We start from the raw sequence: 16,703 nt of genomic DNA, 5'->3' as shown, positions 1-16,703 counted from the left end.
TGACAGCTGACAGAGGCAGTTCTGTGAGAGTGAGGTCTGCAGGAATATGCCTCATCTGAATGAGTGATCTCTTACCAAGACAGAACCTTGTGGGTGGACTGTACCCTGTATGTGCAATTCCGCTGGCCAGTGGAGATGCACAAGAAGTTAGCTTTGGAGAGAAAGTTTGTCTAAACCTAATACCTTTTGAGAGGCTTGGGTGGAAGGTTCTAGAGATGAGACACTAATTCATGACCCCTCCCAGCCTTCCAAGATTGGTCACTATTATCCCCATTATCTGGGGCTCAGAGGAAAATGATTGGATGCAGTGTCACACACAGCATCACTGACAGAAGGAGAAGCCAATCCCAGTACCAATCCAGCTCCAAGCACTAGACCATGCACCCTTCCAGAGCCACAGAACCCAGAAGCCTTGACTTTCAGACCTGTGCCTTACATCACCTAGCCAAATCTCCTCCCGTTAAAGGAGCTGGAGAAAGGACCATCTGCAGTGACCCCGTCCCCTACGTTCCTACTGCCAGAGGCCAGAATGAACAGAGAGCTCCCCTGTGGGAATCTTAGGGGTGCACAGTTGGGTTTCATGGGGAAGACCTCTGGGATCCATTGGCAGAGAGTTTTATTGATGTAATTTTTCTTCTCTGACAAAAGGTTTCTGTTCCCCTAGATCATCGGCCACCTAGCAGAATGCGAAAGAGACGAGTGGTGATGGGCTAGAGGAGTCAGTGTGGCTGTGCAGCAGGTGCAATGCCTGCAGTCACCATGGGCCAAACCCTGCACCCCAGACAACCCAGGTTAAATTCCCGTCTGACTACAAAGGGGATGTTGGCTTGGGGAATTGGTTGCTGGTGCCTGTGTCCATAGACAGAGACTGAGATGTTTCCACGAGGCAACTCAATGGTACATGTAGCTCCATCCAAACAAGCGGTGAATGAACATTAAAGAGCAAAGCTGGGACATATGCAGAGCTGCTGCAGTCAAGTGTCCACAGCGAGAAGAGAGATGACAGGAAACTCGCTAAGATGGCTGGCAACAGCGCTGAGAAAAAGGAGTTTGGCAGCTAGTTCACTGGAAATAAATAGGAAATAAATATTGAGGGCTTTTTCCTGCCCAATGTAGTGTTTAAAATGTGTCTCTTTACTATTGCTCTAAACTTTATACAATCTTTGTATAATTTAAGGCAGGGGGTGGGGGGTGTCTAAATGTAATAGGTCACTTTTAGCAGCATGAAGTATCCGGTTCAATCTCTAAGCACCTAATTCTACAACTTGAACTGAACTGAACAAATGCCTCAGGTAGTAGCAGTAGTAAGCTAGTAGTAATCCTCTTTCTGCACTAGCTGCCAGGGAGACATTCAGTACACATAGTCATAGAGCGTCACGAAGGTCCCCTTGCAGAGCTGCCTGTTGACACTGCCCTTGTTGGGGTGCACATCAGGGTACCATGGACTGGGCAGGAGCAACATGCCTCCAAACCTGCACAGACTGAGGATCCAGAGAGCTTTGGTCCTGATCCCAAAGCTTCCTCAGAGCAACGGAGGAGCCAGACTGCACCTGGACTCTCTCTCTCCTTACCCCAGCAGCACAGAAGAAGCTGTTTGCACAGAAGGCAAGTGCCATCTCCCATGACACTGACATGTAGGTCACTGATGCATTTGTAGAGTCCAGGCTGAAGGCCACACACTCCTCTGGGCTCTGGGAAGCAGGAGGACTTGTGCTGCAATAAAATCTTTCTGTGCATCTGCCAGCAAGCAATCTCTCTGCTCCCCTTGCTGGTTTCCAGCCCCCAGGAAGCACTGAGGGGTAAGGAGGCAGTGATACACCTGCCCCAAAAATGGGTGTGGGAAGAAGCAGAGCTAAAGGGTAACAGACAGCCATGCTATAGTATTCCCCCTAGATTCACTCCAACCACCACCTGGCTCCTTCCTCCCAAAGGCCATATTACTTAGGTTCCCATGGTTGAGCCAGATTCCCCCACAAGACAAAGCCTCTGAGTCACTACAGGCTCTCCCACTGCCCTTCTGTGAGAAGTTAAGGAATAGAGTCCTGCTGCCCCACAACTACTCAAGGGAATCCTCCTAGAGTAAACAGTGTAAGGTTTTATGAAGATTTGCAAACTGATAATTTTGCATAGTGTTGCAAGAAGCTGCACAACCCTGAGTAGCTCTGTGTTTGGAGCAACATTAATTCCCACATGGATTTCTGAGAGGAAATGCTGAGGACCTGAGGGGAGGTCACTGTGGACTGCAGGTCTTCCCCTGCTCCTATTCAGGTTCTGCTATGTCAGTGCTGCAGAGTTGTGAGGGGAGGCTTGAGGGCTGTGGGGAAGTGTGATGGGGTGTCCACCCCTTACAGGACTGGAAGAGGACTTAAGGTGGCCAGGTAAGCCTGTTAATTCCAGAGGCTGCACCTGGAGGAAGAGTGAGGGAACAGAGATTGATTGCAAGCAGGCTGCTGTTGGAAAAGGTCAGTCATCCTGCCCATCCCCCCATATATAAACTAATAATTCCTTTTCAAGGGTTTGTGTGACCCTTTGGGTGCAGTCCCGGTGGTTCTGTGTTCTTCATTCTTATTTTTTAGTCTTTATAGAGAAATGTCTCTCCTGTTGTGGGTGTTTGGGCAGGTTGGGGAAAGAATTAGTCCTCCTGGCTTTTCCAGCCACTGACTCCAGCCTTTGCCAATGATTCTTTAATGTTATTATTTTAAAGTACCTGCCTCCTTCCAACACCTATTTTGTCCTCACCACCAGACCTTCCATCTGACATCTGATAACACTTGCACTTCTCAGTCCTCCATCAGTCTGCCTACTCACTCTCAGGCTACGTCTACACTACAGGATAAATTCGAATTAGCTTAAACCGATTTTATAAAACATATTATAAAGTTGATTGTGCGCGTCCACACTAGGCACATTAATTTGGTGGTGTGCGTCCGTGGTCTGAGGCTAGCATCGATTTCTGGAGCGGTGCACTGTGGGTAGCTACTGTAAAATAATGAGGCCAATAACGTCGATTTGCGTCCACACTAACCCTAATCAGATATATTAATATCGATTTTAGCGTTACTCCTCTCGTTTTGTAGGAGTACAGAAATCGATTTAAAGAGCCCTTTAAATCGATATAAAGAGCAGTGTAGTGTGGACGGGTGCAGCGTTAAATCGATTTAACGCTGTTAAAATTGGTTTAACAGCGTAGTGTAGACCAGGCCTCAGTTCCTTGCATACACTTCCTCTTCTCTGGCTCCCTTTGCCTGACTGGATTGAGCCCTTTTATAGCATCAGAGGGGCCTTAATTAGAGTCAGGTGCTTTAACAACCTCACCTGACTCTTGGCAGGTTAATTGGAGTCAGGTGTTCTCATTAGTCTGGAGCAGCCCCTGCTCTGGTCCCACTCAGAGAACAGAAAACTGCTTATCCAGTGGCCAGTATATCTCCCTTCTACTACGCTGTTATTTCCATCTGGCCTGCATCTATCACAATATCTATCGCTGTTGATTCTTTCCAAAAGTAATGACTCTGTCTTTGAAGGAGGAACTGCAGCTGTTGTAGTAATAGTGTGGATTTTAGGTTAGATGGGTGCCTTAATGCATATCCTTGTACTGTGGTGTGACTCCTATGCTGGACTGCTGAAAACACGAGGAATTATTTACATTTGATAAAGGGGCCATAGTGAGGTGAGTGGCTGACAATATTTTACAGCACTCTCACCTTGTGTGATCTCTTGTGCTTGCGCAGGGATTATCTATGCATTGGGTATGGCTCTCTGCTGATTTTATTTCTAAATAAGCCTGACCTGGGTAATATACTACTATTGTATTCTGTAACTTACCACCTTTTAATGTGGTAAATCTAGTCTTATTTCTATAATACAGTGGTGTTCTAGAGGTATTTGGCTGAAGTGAAATTACTAACAAAATTTCCCTATGAGCAAAGAACCACTCCAGATTAATTTGATTACTCACTATATGCAAGGGTATTTCATAGTGTATGTAATCCTAATGTGTGCCTCTAGGGCTCATGTACTCTGACCTTTCACATAGGAAACAGCAGCGTGGCTTCTAAGCAAATGGAGTGAGTGTTGCAATAGTCTGTGTGTTCAATTCTGTGCATCCAAAGAAGTGAGCTGTAGCCCACAAAAGCTTATGCTGAAATAAATTTCTTAGTCTCTAAGGTGCCACAAGTACTCCTGTTCTTTTTGCGGATACAGACTAACACGGCTGCTACTGTGAAACCTGGCAATGATATGTGTCTCTGTCTCCTTGACTAATTTCTCCCCAACCTTTGCAATCAGGATTTATTAGCCATACATCACAGAATCCTTTTCCCACACCGGTATTTGTTCATCTTCCACTTTGGAGGATGGCTACGTAAGTTACCAAGTAAAGTTCTTAACTGATAACTCTCTCAGTGTGTATTGGTTTTATATGTCTTTGCTTCTCCATGTACTGTCTTTGAATCCCAGTGAAAAGAATAAAGAGAAAATATTCCTAACTGGCTTTGGCTACCACATGGCTCTATCATTCCTCATGTTAAATTAGTGCAAACAGCTGGAAATAAAGCCCACCATAGCAGACACAGTGGACACCATCAAAAAGTTAGCATTTTTCAAGTTACCAAAGAGTGATGGTGGAACATGAAAGACCTTCCACACAGCTATTTGCTATTCTAAGTACAGGGGAAAGCTCGTGGTATCTGCTGACCAATGTCTTCTTACTATTTACTATTGTATTTTAGTGAACACTCCAGTTACATGGTTGAGCTAATACTGTTGGGTTTCAGACATGTAATTTGGTACCATATGAAAACTGCTCAATTTTTCCATTCAGAAATCTCCATGCCCTATGAACTAAAAGTAGAAGAGATGGCAATATCCCAGACAACTGTTTTTTTTCCAGAAGTTGAACTGGTGGAGGTGGAGGAGGAGACAGCACTCTTTAAATTTCCACCCACAAACTAAACTCCTCCCACTTGAGAGAGACAAAGGAGTTGCCAACTACAGTTCATTGTGGAGATGTTTTAAATCTGATTGTGCATGCTCTGCTGGACTCCTTGGGCTTGGCTGCTCATTGGGTTTCAGTTGCTCTACAGGGCTTCGTGTACTTGGCTCCTTGCCTATAGAACGAAATAAAGGGTGGTATTCTACCTAATGTCGTACACTCATGGCACCAAAATGAGCTGTCACTCCGAGTCCATTGTGAAGATCTTCACAGTATGATCCTCGCTCTCCTTCCTTACATGCTTTAGTGAGTAGGAAATAGTTAATAATGTAGACAGGATTAACTCATCATCACTGGGAATCAGCATTAGAACTCCTTTGAGATTAATGGAACTAGTCATCTTCCCAGAGCTATTGTTTTAGGCTCTCTGCCAAGTCAGGAGGATAGGACTGCATTAGTTGCCCTCTCTTCACATTCTGAAGGTATGTTTTCATTTGCTCATTTTTTGTTTTGTTTGTAACCATAAAGACTAGAGGCTTACCTTTTGGTTTTAAATGAAAGCTGAGTTTTTGGAGAATGAGATGACAGCTCAGAGAGGGTGAGAACGTGTTGGACCCCTGAATTCTTTCTTCCCCTAGCTCAATCCCTAGTTTGTTCTGGCCAAGCTGGCCTTGAGAGTGGCTCATCCCAAACTCCTGACATGAATCTTCTTTCCATGACAAATAAAATTGAACTGTAAAACAACAAGGCCAGTTGGGACAGGCTCCTCTCAGTTGCCAAATGGATTCTGTTTACACTCCCTGGGCCTTTTATGTCAGCTCACATCTGTCATGTGTACTTCTATGTACAGCACTGTGTGTACTCTGAGTTGTGCACTTTGCTATATTTTATTGTGAAAAATTGGTGAGGGCACAGGATGTTTTCCTTTCTGATGGACAATAACATATGTCAGAATTTTGGTCCAGTTGCATGGAGTTTGTTTGACAGAAAAATGTAAAAATGTATATGATTCTGTGGCCTTAGAAAATTCTAAGCAAGATGTATGATTTGTGTTATCTGGGTGATCCAGGGCAAAGGCAGCATAAAATGATCTGTGATCAAAAGACAAAATATTCTCCCAGAAAGTTTAACATCTCTATCCAATAGACCGCATCTAATTCAGTTCTAATTGACATATTACATTGGTATGTAATATTTGGCTCTGTTTCAATAGTACTTTTTGTTTCAATAGTTAATATACTATTAAAAATGATAGGGCGTATCATTCCAATGGTTGCATGAAACAACTTTTAAGTGAACAGCACAATTGGTCTGGGGACCAGACCTGCCTGTCTTGTTCAAGTTGCACAAGACTCTTTTTGTTTTATAGGCAAAGACAGCCTTTTTCTGACAGTGGGGAAGTAACAACATGAAGGTATCATTAGGCATGGAGTTCTCTCACATTTTCAAGGTATGGAGTACATCTTAGTAGAGAGATTGCCTCCCATTCACAGTCACACAACATCCATGTGACAACTACAGCAGTGGCTTACATGGAAAAGTAGTGTTATGACGGATGCAGGTGTATTTATCTGTTAGCATGATATGATTTTTTTCTCCACTTTTTGAAAAATATCAATCAGTTCTTCTTTTGATCTTCATTTAATCTCCTCCTCCGATCCATCCTTTTCCCCCCTCTCTCCTCTGCGCATACTTCCATGTCCAGTCCTCTCACGCTGAGTGTGCTCCTTGGTCACAAACTCTATCAGCTACACTAATTCCAAAGATTATTTAAAACTTCTATTACACAATCTAATTCAATGTACCCTATGGAAATTGGTTTATCAAAAGTTTACTGTAAGCACACAATGTACAAGCTTTATTTTCAGGCTATGTCTTTGTTATAAATATATTGTGTTATGCTGATTTATAGGAAGATCAAAACAATAAAATGCAGCTATATTTTATACTGAATCTGTCATGCAGGGTATATCCCAAAATGCCTCTTAGAGCTACACAGTGCAAGATAGTATTGGGTATACATTACAGAATGCAGTGATGTAAAGACGTTCTATGGTGAATGAATTAAAGTATTCAAGCATAAGGCCAAAAACAGATGGAAGATAGAAATTAAGAGTTATAGGCCGGGGAGAAAATATATATTTTTAGCTGAGATTTGAAAAGAGATGGAGAATTGATGAGGTGGAAAGATGAAGACAGTCTGTTCTACATGGCAGGAACTTCAGATGAGAAGGTGCTTGCACTATTAGTGGCAAGACTGTGTGAAGAAGTAACAAGGATGTTGGTGCTGGACCATAGAGGGAGCAGAAAGAGGAGAGGAATCAGACCCATATGGAATGCTAGAGGCAGTTCATGGAGAACAGTTTGGAAAGCCAGTAGGACAAGAGACCTGCTCTGAGTTGGATCCTGAATTGCTTGGCTAATGGAGTGTTCTGAGGATAGAAAATCTGCAACACGTTGCAGTTGCTGGAGTCTGGAGAGCTGAGCTTAGGGAGGTTATTTAGAAAGGACCTGCAATAATTAAGCAGAGAGGAGGTGAAGATATGGATGGATATTTCAGCAGTGGTGGTGCTAAAGAAATGGCGTGCACAGGTGATCTTGCAGGAGTGGTTTTTCAAATTTGGGATTAGATCCTGTCCTCTGCTTTTCTACTGCACAATAGGAGAAAAAGAGCATAGAGAGCCTCGTGCCCCACCCCCTTGCCAACAGCAGGACAGGATCTCTCCCTATTGCTAAGAGAACACTAGGTGGGGAGACTGGTTACTATACTGGCCTGTTCAGTGTGGCCCTAAGGTGGAATTGTCTGCTGGCTGGGGAACTATATCCAGGCCTCCAGCAAGCTAGCCCCTAGGTTGCAGACAGCAACATTTGCTTGCCAATGGCATATAATCTCCCTTTTCAGATAGCTAAGCTCTCCCTACCGTGTCTCCCTCTGGAGCCACCCCCTGGAATCCTGTCCTGCTTGGTACAATTGCTTAGGAGGGGATGCAAATGCCAGCATCTTTGCTACCCCTTGCAGCACTAGCCAGGCTAGAATTTGGACTAATAGAAGTGAGTTCAGGGTCAAGGATAATGCTAAGTTTCCAGACAGTGAAGACAAATGGGTGAGCCGAGTTTCACAGAGAGGTTGAGAATATATTGTTTGAAGATGCTTCTCTTGTAACTGATGTAGCCTGTAAGTAACTTCAGAGTAATGGACAAATATCTGGAGTGAGCTAAGCAGAATAATTTCCTTTTAAAATAAAGCCTAAGGAAATACACACAGTAGTATTTTTTTAAAATATTTTTGATCGAGGTTTTAAAAAAAAGCATTGTGTTTTTTATACAGTCAAAAAAATATCATTAACAGAGCTGTGTAGAATGCCGGCACTTCAAGAGGAATATATTGTCTGTGAATGGTAGTACGGTATCTTTGAATAGGATATTGGAATATAATGTATAGGATTTTACTCTTTTAGCCAAGTGAATGTTCTGTGTGTGTGCACTGGACCTAGCACAATGGGGTTATGGCCTGTGACTGGCACTAAAATAATACAAATAATAAATCAGAATAAGAATAATAGTGTAGAAAGGAGCAACTGGTGAATATTGAGTGAATCATGATGACAGGTGGATAGAAGTATAATGGAATAAGGGAGATCTAGCACTACTGATTGTCCCTTAGTTACTAATAAAGCAAAAGTGGCTTTTTAAAACATGACTCTTGCTCTTGGCATCTGTTTAAATAAATAGCTGTTGTGGGAAAATTTAAGCTTGACATAAATTCAGCCATTTTATGTGTCCAGTCATTGCTAGCTGAAAACCAAATATCACATAGCTAGAAATAATTCGTTAGGATTCTGAAAGGCAAGGCCATGTAGCTGCATGATTGCAGTTTTGCTACATGATTGCAGTTTTGCTAATCAGAATGGGAGGATGGGACCCTAATTAGAAAGGTAAAGTGCCATAAAAATGGAAGGGAGTGTGGGGATAGGTGACCTTGGTTTTAAGTGTCCCTGACATATATGTTTTATTGTTGTTATGACTAGAAATACTAGAAATGCTTTGCTGATAAGGAATAATGAACAATTTGCAGAAGCTAGGAGAACTTTTGGCCCACTAGGGCTGTGGTCCCCAAACTTTTTCCGTCGTGCCCCCCCTTATCCATAATGGAACCTGTCCGCCTCCGCCACCAACCCCAGGAACTGGCTTGGGATTGTGGCTGTGGTTAGGAGCTGGGAACCAGCTGAGACCTTGGGGTCGCTGGGGCTGGAGGAGGGGTGGGGATGGAGCAGAGCTGGGGGCAAAGCGGGGTTGGGGGTGGGGAGGATTGGGGTCCACAGTTTGGGGACCACTACACTACAGGTTACTATGAGCGACTTCTAGGGAGTCACATGAGTTACATGCTTTGTTTAAGTTAGATATAAAAGATGAGGTAAAAGAATACACTTTGGAGCAGTCTGAGGGAACTTTTCTTCAGGCAAAGAGCTGACACCTAAGCTCCCCAGAAGCTGGATGGAAGGAGGGTCCCTGGAAGCTCGGCTGTTGATCAGTCAACATTATCTCAGATTTGGGTAACAATAGTTTGGGGTGCTCTGAACCTATTGCTATGTGTGTGTGTGCTTGTGACCTAATAAAAAGTAGTTTTAGATAAAAGCACTCTGGTTTGTATCAATCATTTATCAGATAAAAGAGCTGTGTCCCCATTAATTTATTCCTGACGCCGCCTGGGAGAAAACGCATTAAATTACCACTGCTTTGGGTTCTGAAACCCCTGGGTAACATAGCCACTGATTCATTATGTAATGAGTGTCCAGGTGGGCACAAGTGTCATTTTTTTCACAGTTTGGCCTTTATCTCACTGTGTTCTCTTGCCTATGAATTTGTATCTGGTGTACAGTAATCCAGGGTAAATTACCGCAGGGTCAGACTTGGGCAATGTTTATTGCTGAGTCACTGAATTTTTCTAAACCTGAGTAAAGTTCTAAAGCTGAGCTGGGGCATTTTCATAAAAATTAACTGTACCATTGTGAGGGGGCACACCTTCACACTAGAAGGGAGGAGGCTAATGAGCTCCTCTGGACTCAGCCGACAGTAACTAGGTGCACCTGTAAGGCTTGCTTTCCCTGGAGGGGGTTGGGGGAAGCTTAAAAAGGGAAAGCCTTCCATAGGAAGGGGTGGTAAACAGGAAGAAGACTGCTATACCTCAGGGCATATCTACACTTAAAACGCTACAGTAGCACAGCTGCACCGCATTAGAGTTTCAGTGTAGGCGCTTCCTACGCCGATGGGAGGGATTCTCCTGTTGGTATGGGTTATCCACCTCCCTGAGAGGTGGTAGCTAGGTCGATGGAATTCTTTTGTCAACCTAGTGCTGTCTATGCTGCAGGTTAGGTAGCTTACCTACGCTGCCCAGAGGTGTAGATTTTGCAGGCTCTTGAGCAATGTAGTTAAGCCAACTTAATTTTCTAGTGTAGACCAGGCCCCAGAGACGGCAGAGACAGATCAGCAAAGAGGGAAGCAGTCACAGACCTCACCACCCCTGAGATTATACAGAGCAGGTATAAAGTGAAGTGACCCAAGAGGAGGGGCTTGTGGCAGACCCTAATCCAGATTAGAGACACTATACCTGCTGATGGGCCAACCCCCAAAGGGGCAACCCAAAAGACAGCCTAAGAGACAGACCACCTTTGCTTTGCTTTTTCTCTGATTCCCACTCCCCTCTCCAGCGGGTGGGGGAGGGGAGAGAGAGAGAGACAGAGACAGAGACAGAAAGAGAGAAAGAAGACTATTTTTTGCTTGTTTGTTTGGAGAGTCCCTTGTGTGCTACAAACATAAGGCCAGGACTAGGGGAGCTGGGGGTGCTGCTGCACTCTCTGGCTTGAAGTGGTTGTCATTATATACAGGATTTACAGTTTGATTCAATGGCTCTCAGCACCCCCATTATAAAAATTTTTCCACCACTCCTGGCTACAAATGGGGGAAGGATCTTGTAAACCATTCAAATTGTAGTTTGGTTGGAACTCAGGGGAGCCCCTAAGCCCCCACAACCATATTGCAGTCAGTGGTGACTTCGTTGCTTCCAAAAAAAGATCAGGACAGCAAAAGTTTACAGCTCTTATGTGTTGCTTAAAACATAGGTCGACATAGCTATGGTGGTCAGGGATGTTAAAAATCCAGTGTAGATGCATCGAGGTCAATGGAACAATGCTTCCACAGATATAGTTATCGTCGCTCAGGGAGATGGAGTTCCAACAGTGATGGGAAAAACTGCTTCGGTAGCTGTAGGGTGTCTCTACACAATGAGATTACAGCACCCATAGTTTAGACATGGTCAGCGACCCTCATACTGGGTATGAGCAACTAAGAGGGAGCGAGATGGAGAATTTACCACCTTCAGGATCTTGCTTGTGACTTCACAACTCCAAACAGCGATAAGAAATGCAAATCAAATGTATTCCATACATCCTCTCACACCCAGGTGCCTCTTTTTGCCTTGAAAGAGCACACAGTACACCCAACTGCTTTCACTTTCCTGCAAGGCAACAGCATTCTTTTGTCTAGGCTTTCACAATAAACTTTAATGCATTCATGCTCTTACTGGCTGGCTCCTGTATCCGCAGGCCCTGGTTAGCTAGGCAATCAGCCTTCTTCATTTACTTCTTTTTCTTAGAAGAAATGGCTTGCAGATTGGCAGGTGAGCAATTGTGGCCTCTATCAACCTGGCACATTGTTAAGCTAGTGGCTAACAAATAGAACTGTAAAGCTATCATCCTACCCATTGTGAACCTCTCAGTGAAAGTCCTTTGCATGACAGCTTATACTCCTCGATGATTATCCTATTCATGGGAAGATATTCAGACAATATTGATTATTTTCAAAGGGAACAATTTACTTTAAAAATGCGTCAGTGCCTTAGGGGAAAAAAAACTTTTCTCCACTGATATTAGCAAACGGCATTTCTATATGCTCAGAAGGGTTTTTTTTTTTTTTTGTTGTTGCCAAAAAGCAAATAGATTGAAGAGACTGTGTATGTAACTTTTAAAAATGGCCTTTAATTGTCAATCCCTCTCTTTTGCTGAACTCAGTGGTAATTACTTTTTTGGGGGGAAAAGCTTGTACTTACTGAAACAGTGATAGAATTGCTCAGGTTAGTGTGCAGCTTTCTGGGTCACACAGATGCGTTTTTTTTTAAGCCCATAAACACTAGCATTATATAGATCCACTGTTCACCACAGAAGGATGTCTTGATAGCTATAATTTCAGTCTTTTTTGTCTGGATTAATTGTATATTTTTTTACTCAGAATACATTAATCCATGGAATGATAGAAGACCCTATTCAATTCTAAATCTATCCACCTGCAAGGGAAGAATTGTTCCTTGCAATATGTTCTCACCTTCTTTTATCCAGTCTCTTTTAAAATGTCCCAAAATATTAGGATTCCCCCACTGGAAACTATTCCACAGACTAAAGCCCTCATCCTGAAAACACTTACCAGATCCTTGATTTTATGCACACATGCAGACCCATTGAAATCAACAAAACTACTCACATGTGTAAAGCGAAGTATGTGCATAACTGCTTGCAGGATTGTGGCCTAGCAGATCTCACTGCTAGGAAGTCTTCTTCATACTCAGCCCATTAATCCTAGTTACACTGCCCTAAACTCCTTTCCCTTTTTGATGTTTTCACGCACCAACTCATGGGAAAGACACTTCAAAACAAATGATCCTTTTCCAGTACAGTTGTGTAAATCTACTGGAAGTCTGTGAAACAAGCGTACTACAGGATTCAGTTTAGATTTAGCCTCAGCTGTTTTTAGATTGCAAGTAACTAGAGGCAGGACCCACATCTCAACATTCTGTTGCTATACAAAAACTGAATTATAATGCCAACAGGGTGCTAGACCCTTCAGAGACAAGAAAGAAGGCAATGGGCTGTATCCTGATCTCATTTACACCTATATACATCCAGAGTAGCGCTATAAAAATTCAGAGGAGCTCTTCTTGATTTACATCCTTGTATCTGAGAACAGGCTCTGGTCCAATGTCTCCCTGACCTTGAAGAGCTTAGAATCTAATGGCCCAATTCTGCAAGACGTTGAGCATCTACAGAGAGGTGCTCAGAACTCTCAGGAATTTGCTGGGATCTGAGGGTATGGACAGAGTTTGGGAAATGGGATGACACCAAAAGTAGTGTGAATGAACAGTGTAGTGTGGGCTACATCATAGTAGTTCCATGATCATCTTCTATTATGTTGGGAGTGTTTTAGTCATTAAAGGCTTGATCAAACCTTCCCTGAAGTCAATGAGTTAGGATTGAATTCTAATTAGTTAACACTCTTAATGGGGGAGGACTGGTGTTTGTACGTCATTTGAAAGAAGTATGCTTTTAGGGAAGGATGGAAGCAGGAAAAGGCTGGGAAACAGTACACTGTGTCAGAGAAAAGGATCCAGGAATAGTATTTACATATAGGAAGGCTCGTAGGCCCTAGGGATTCATATGTGAAAAGTTGAGATGAGAGTGAGAAAGAGAGACAAAAAAATGACTTTGTCATGTGATCTGGGCAGAGCCCAGGGGTTGAATTATGTTGCACAGCACTGAGCAGTCTGTGGATTTTCCTGAAATAATAAGTCATTGCTTGGATGAGATCTGGCTGTATATATTTATATATGTATCTTAACTATTCTTTAGTTTTTATCTTGTGCTTAAAGCTGTCATTAGAATGGGAGGAAATCTGCTGTGTGAATAAGAAATGTGATTGTGGTTTCATATAGGCTGCCTCTGCAGCAGAAAAAAGAAAAAACGAGCTTGAATGTTGATAACTATTTGAAGGCTCTCTTTAAGTGGACAGAGTCCCCTGCTAAGCAAATCACATTGTGATTGCATTCCCAGAAACCTGAAAGATGATCACGGAGCCAAAGAAAACCTAACAGGGAAAAAATAATCACTGGTATTATTGGAACTCCAGCTGCCAGGATCAATTAAGGAGACTTACCTCGAGAAGCAGAGAAAACTGCAGGAGGGAAGGATCAGATTTGTAAAATGTGAAAGTTTTGAGGAACAAATGCAAAGTATGCATACTATAGCAGAGCTGCTTGCCAACTTATGTTTAGTCCTGAACAGGTACACAGGGGATTCCAAGAAGACTTCCCCCCTCTCAAACCCCTGCACAGGAACCAAGCACAGTCTGACTGTGGAATGCAGGTACCATGCTGTGTTAGTGCCACCAAAGGCAGTGACCTGCCTGAAGGAGGTGTCGAGAGCTGAGTTGTGGGGGGTCCATGCTCCCCTGGTCCTGAATCTATCATCTGGTTGGGGGCAAAGTTATGGTGAGGGAGCTCATCTATTTAAAGAGTGGTTGAGCTACTGCTGCAGCCTATGCTCTCCTGGAGCTCCAGGAAGTAGGGTTGCCACTTCCCAGGTGTCCAGTTTTCAACCAAACACTCGGTCGAAAAGGGAACCTCCCCAGTCCTCCCCAGCCCGGTGAAAATGAGCAAGTGAGTGAAGGTGGGGAGAGAGAGCGACAGAGGGAGCAGGGAAGATGGAGTGAGCAGAGCGAGGCCTCGGAGAAGGGACAGGGCAAGGGTGTTTGGTTTTGTTCAGTCAAAAAGTTGGCAACCCTACCAGGAAGAATTGTGTGTAGCTTTCACTGCAGGAACTCCCCTCCTGCAATGAAGAGCTGTGCCTTGAAAGCTCAGTCTAGCCCAGGTTGTTCTCGTAAAGGCACAGCTCTGCGCTGTGTGTCTGATGGGCAGGATGGGACAGTTATGGCAGGAAACAGGATGGCGGAAGAAATGGGCCCTGTTACACTCACCTTTACACTTACAAAGCCATAACAATAATAGAGATAGTAATGAAATGATTCTGGGTCAGGGCTTAATGTGCATATATATTTCAGACGCATGCTAGGGATCTTATTAGAGCTTTAAAACCCTGTAAAAGACTTTACCTCAGCAAGTTCCATGCTCATTTAAACCCCTGGTTTATCATTATAAAGTGTATTAACTTTCCCATGTTTAATGCTTATTTCTATCCTGAGAGAGGGCGCAACAAACAGTACATCACAAATGGGTTCCCTGGGAAATAATGGATAGTGGCAGCAGGGCACCATTTATACTTGCGGCTGATTGTTTTAAAAATGCTGTTCTGAAGTTCAAAAGGTGAAAGGCCAGACTTGGTAATCTTCTGCCTTTTATTATAGGGTTTCTTTTTCTTTATTCTGAACAAAATAGAATTACTGAAATCTTTTGACCATCATTAGGCAGTTTCACCCTGTAGAAGAGTCAAGCAGGAAAGAAAAAGGCAGAAATACTTATCCAGAGTCATATTTGTTTACTAGCTCCTTGGAATAGCTTCAAGAATGCTAACCCAGTGCAGGCATCCAATGAATGCTGCCTACTGTATATACATAGGTGATTCATCCATCTATAACACTGAATCACATTGCTATAACAAAATGCTTCTTCCTGCTTTTAAAAGAAATGGGTTAATGGCAGTAGTTAGTGGCAAGACACAGGCAGTTGCTGTGCACTGTTCTTTCTCCACAGATACTTTTCTCATAAAACACATGGTATTCCAGACTTGGGCATCTTCTGATCATATGCTGCTAACCACATTCAATTTTGGAATAATAAATATCAATTTTTCTAATGTTGACAAATGTCTATTGAGGACTAGAATTAATGTTGATTTCTGTGATCTAATCCAGAGTTGAATCCAAGAGAAAAGCTAGTGTATTAATGTTCAGTGCTACAGTATCTTGCCTTTTTCACTAAATTATTCTCAGATAAACTTTTTCAAGTGGATTTGACTTAATTCAATACTTAACTATTCATATTTGGGTGCTGAGAGTACAGGTCTCATAAAAAAATGGTGTGGTTTTTCAGAATGTTGAGTAGTTGCATCTCCCTTTGGCCTAATGAGCACAATTCTATGACAATAACACAGCACAGCTTCTCTATAAATCTAGCCCCAGCATCCATGGAATTTGCTTGTTACAGAAATGTGTCATGGCAGGGGGCAGAAGAAAGACTGGAATGAAATGTAGTATATATCTGAGCCAGGGTGGGGTGTGCTATACTAGAATTGCCTTGCAGGAGGTACAGCAATTCTGTGCAGAGAAATGGAGCAATTTCTAAGTTAAAAGTTTTACTTTACAGCACTTTCTCCATGTGAAATTAAGCTCTTAAAAAAAAAAAAGCGTGCATGCTGTAAAGTTAACACTTATGACTGATGCATTATTAATGATCCCCTAAAGGCACTGAGAGAGAAAATTGCCTCTTTCCCTCATTTAAGGACATTAGAAGACTCAGTGAGTTCAAAGCTCATGAAAGAATGTTAAGAGACTGAATGAGGCTTTAAAAAAAATCAAGATAAATTATTTGCTCAGCATTTCAAGGACAAGTTTCCTTTAATGCACTGGCACAAGAAAACTTCTCAACACACAGTTACACACGATTCATTTTTTTTACTCTATCTTATCAATTATGATTTACTTGCCTATGTAACATTCTCACTGTGTACCAAATGGGCCGTAATTTTGAACAGATGGGAACTAAATCTGCATTTTAGTATTATATCTTGGAACCTTAAGTGTGAGAGCCCCCAGGTCCTGCTGATACTTGCAAAGACAACACAACATGCTGGAAAAATATTGTGTACGGTAAGCACTATTTGCAATATCAATATCTTCTCCCTCCCCAGCGGTTCACAGAATAATAGAATCCATATCAGACAGTGACTTAACTGTTTTTCAGAGAGAGGTAGAAAAGGAAAATAACTTTAAATGG

The sequence above is a fragment of the Gopherus flavomarginatus genome, chromosome 2 (genome assembly GCF_025201925.1).
Source record: "Gopherus flavomarginatus isolate rGopFla2 chromosome 2, rGopFla2.mat.asm, whole genome shotgun sequence".
Taxonomy (NCBI): domain Eukaryota; kingdom Metazoa; phylum Chordata; order Testudines; family Testudinidae; genus Gopherus; species Gopherus flavomarginatus.
Note: the sequence above shows the minus strand (reverse complement) of the source record.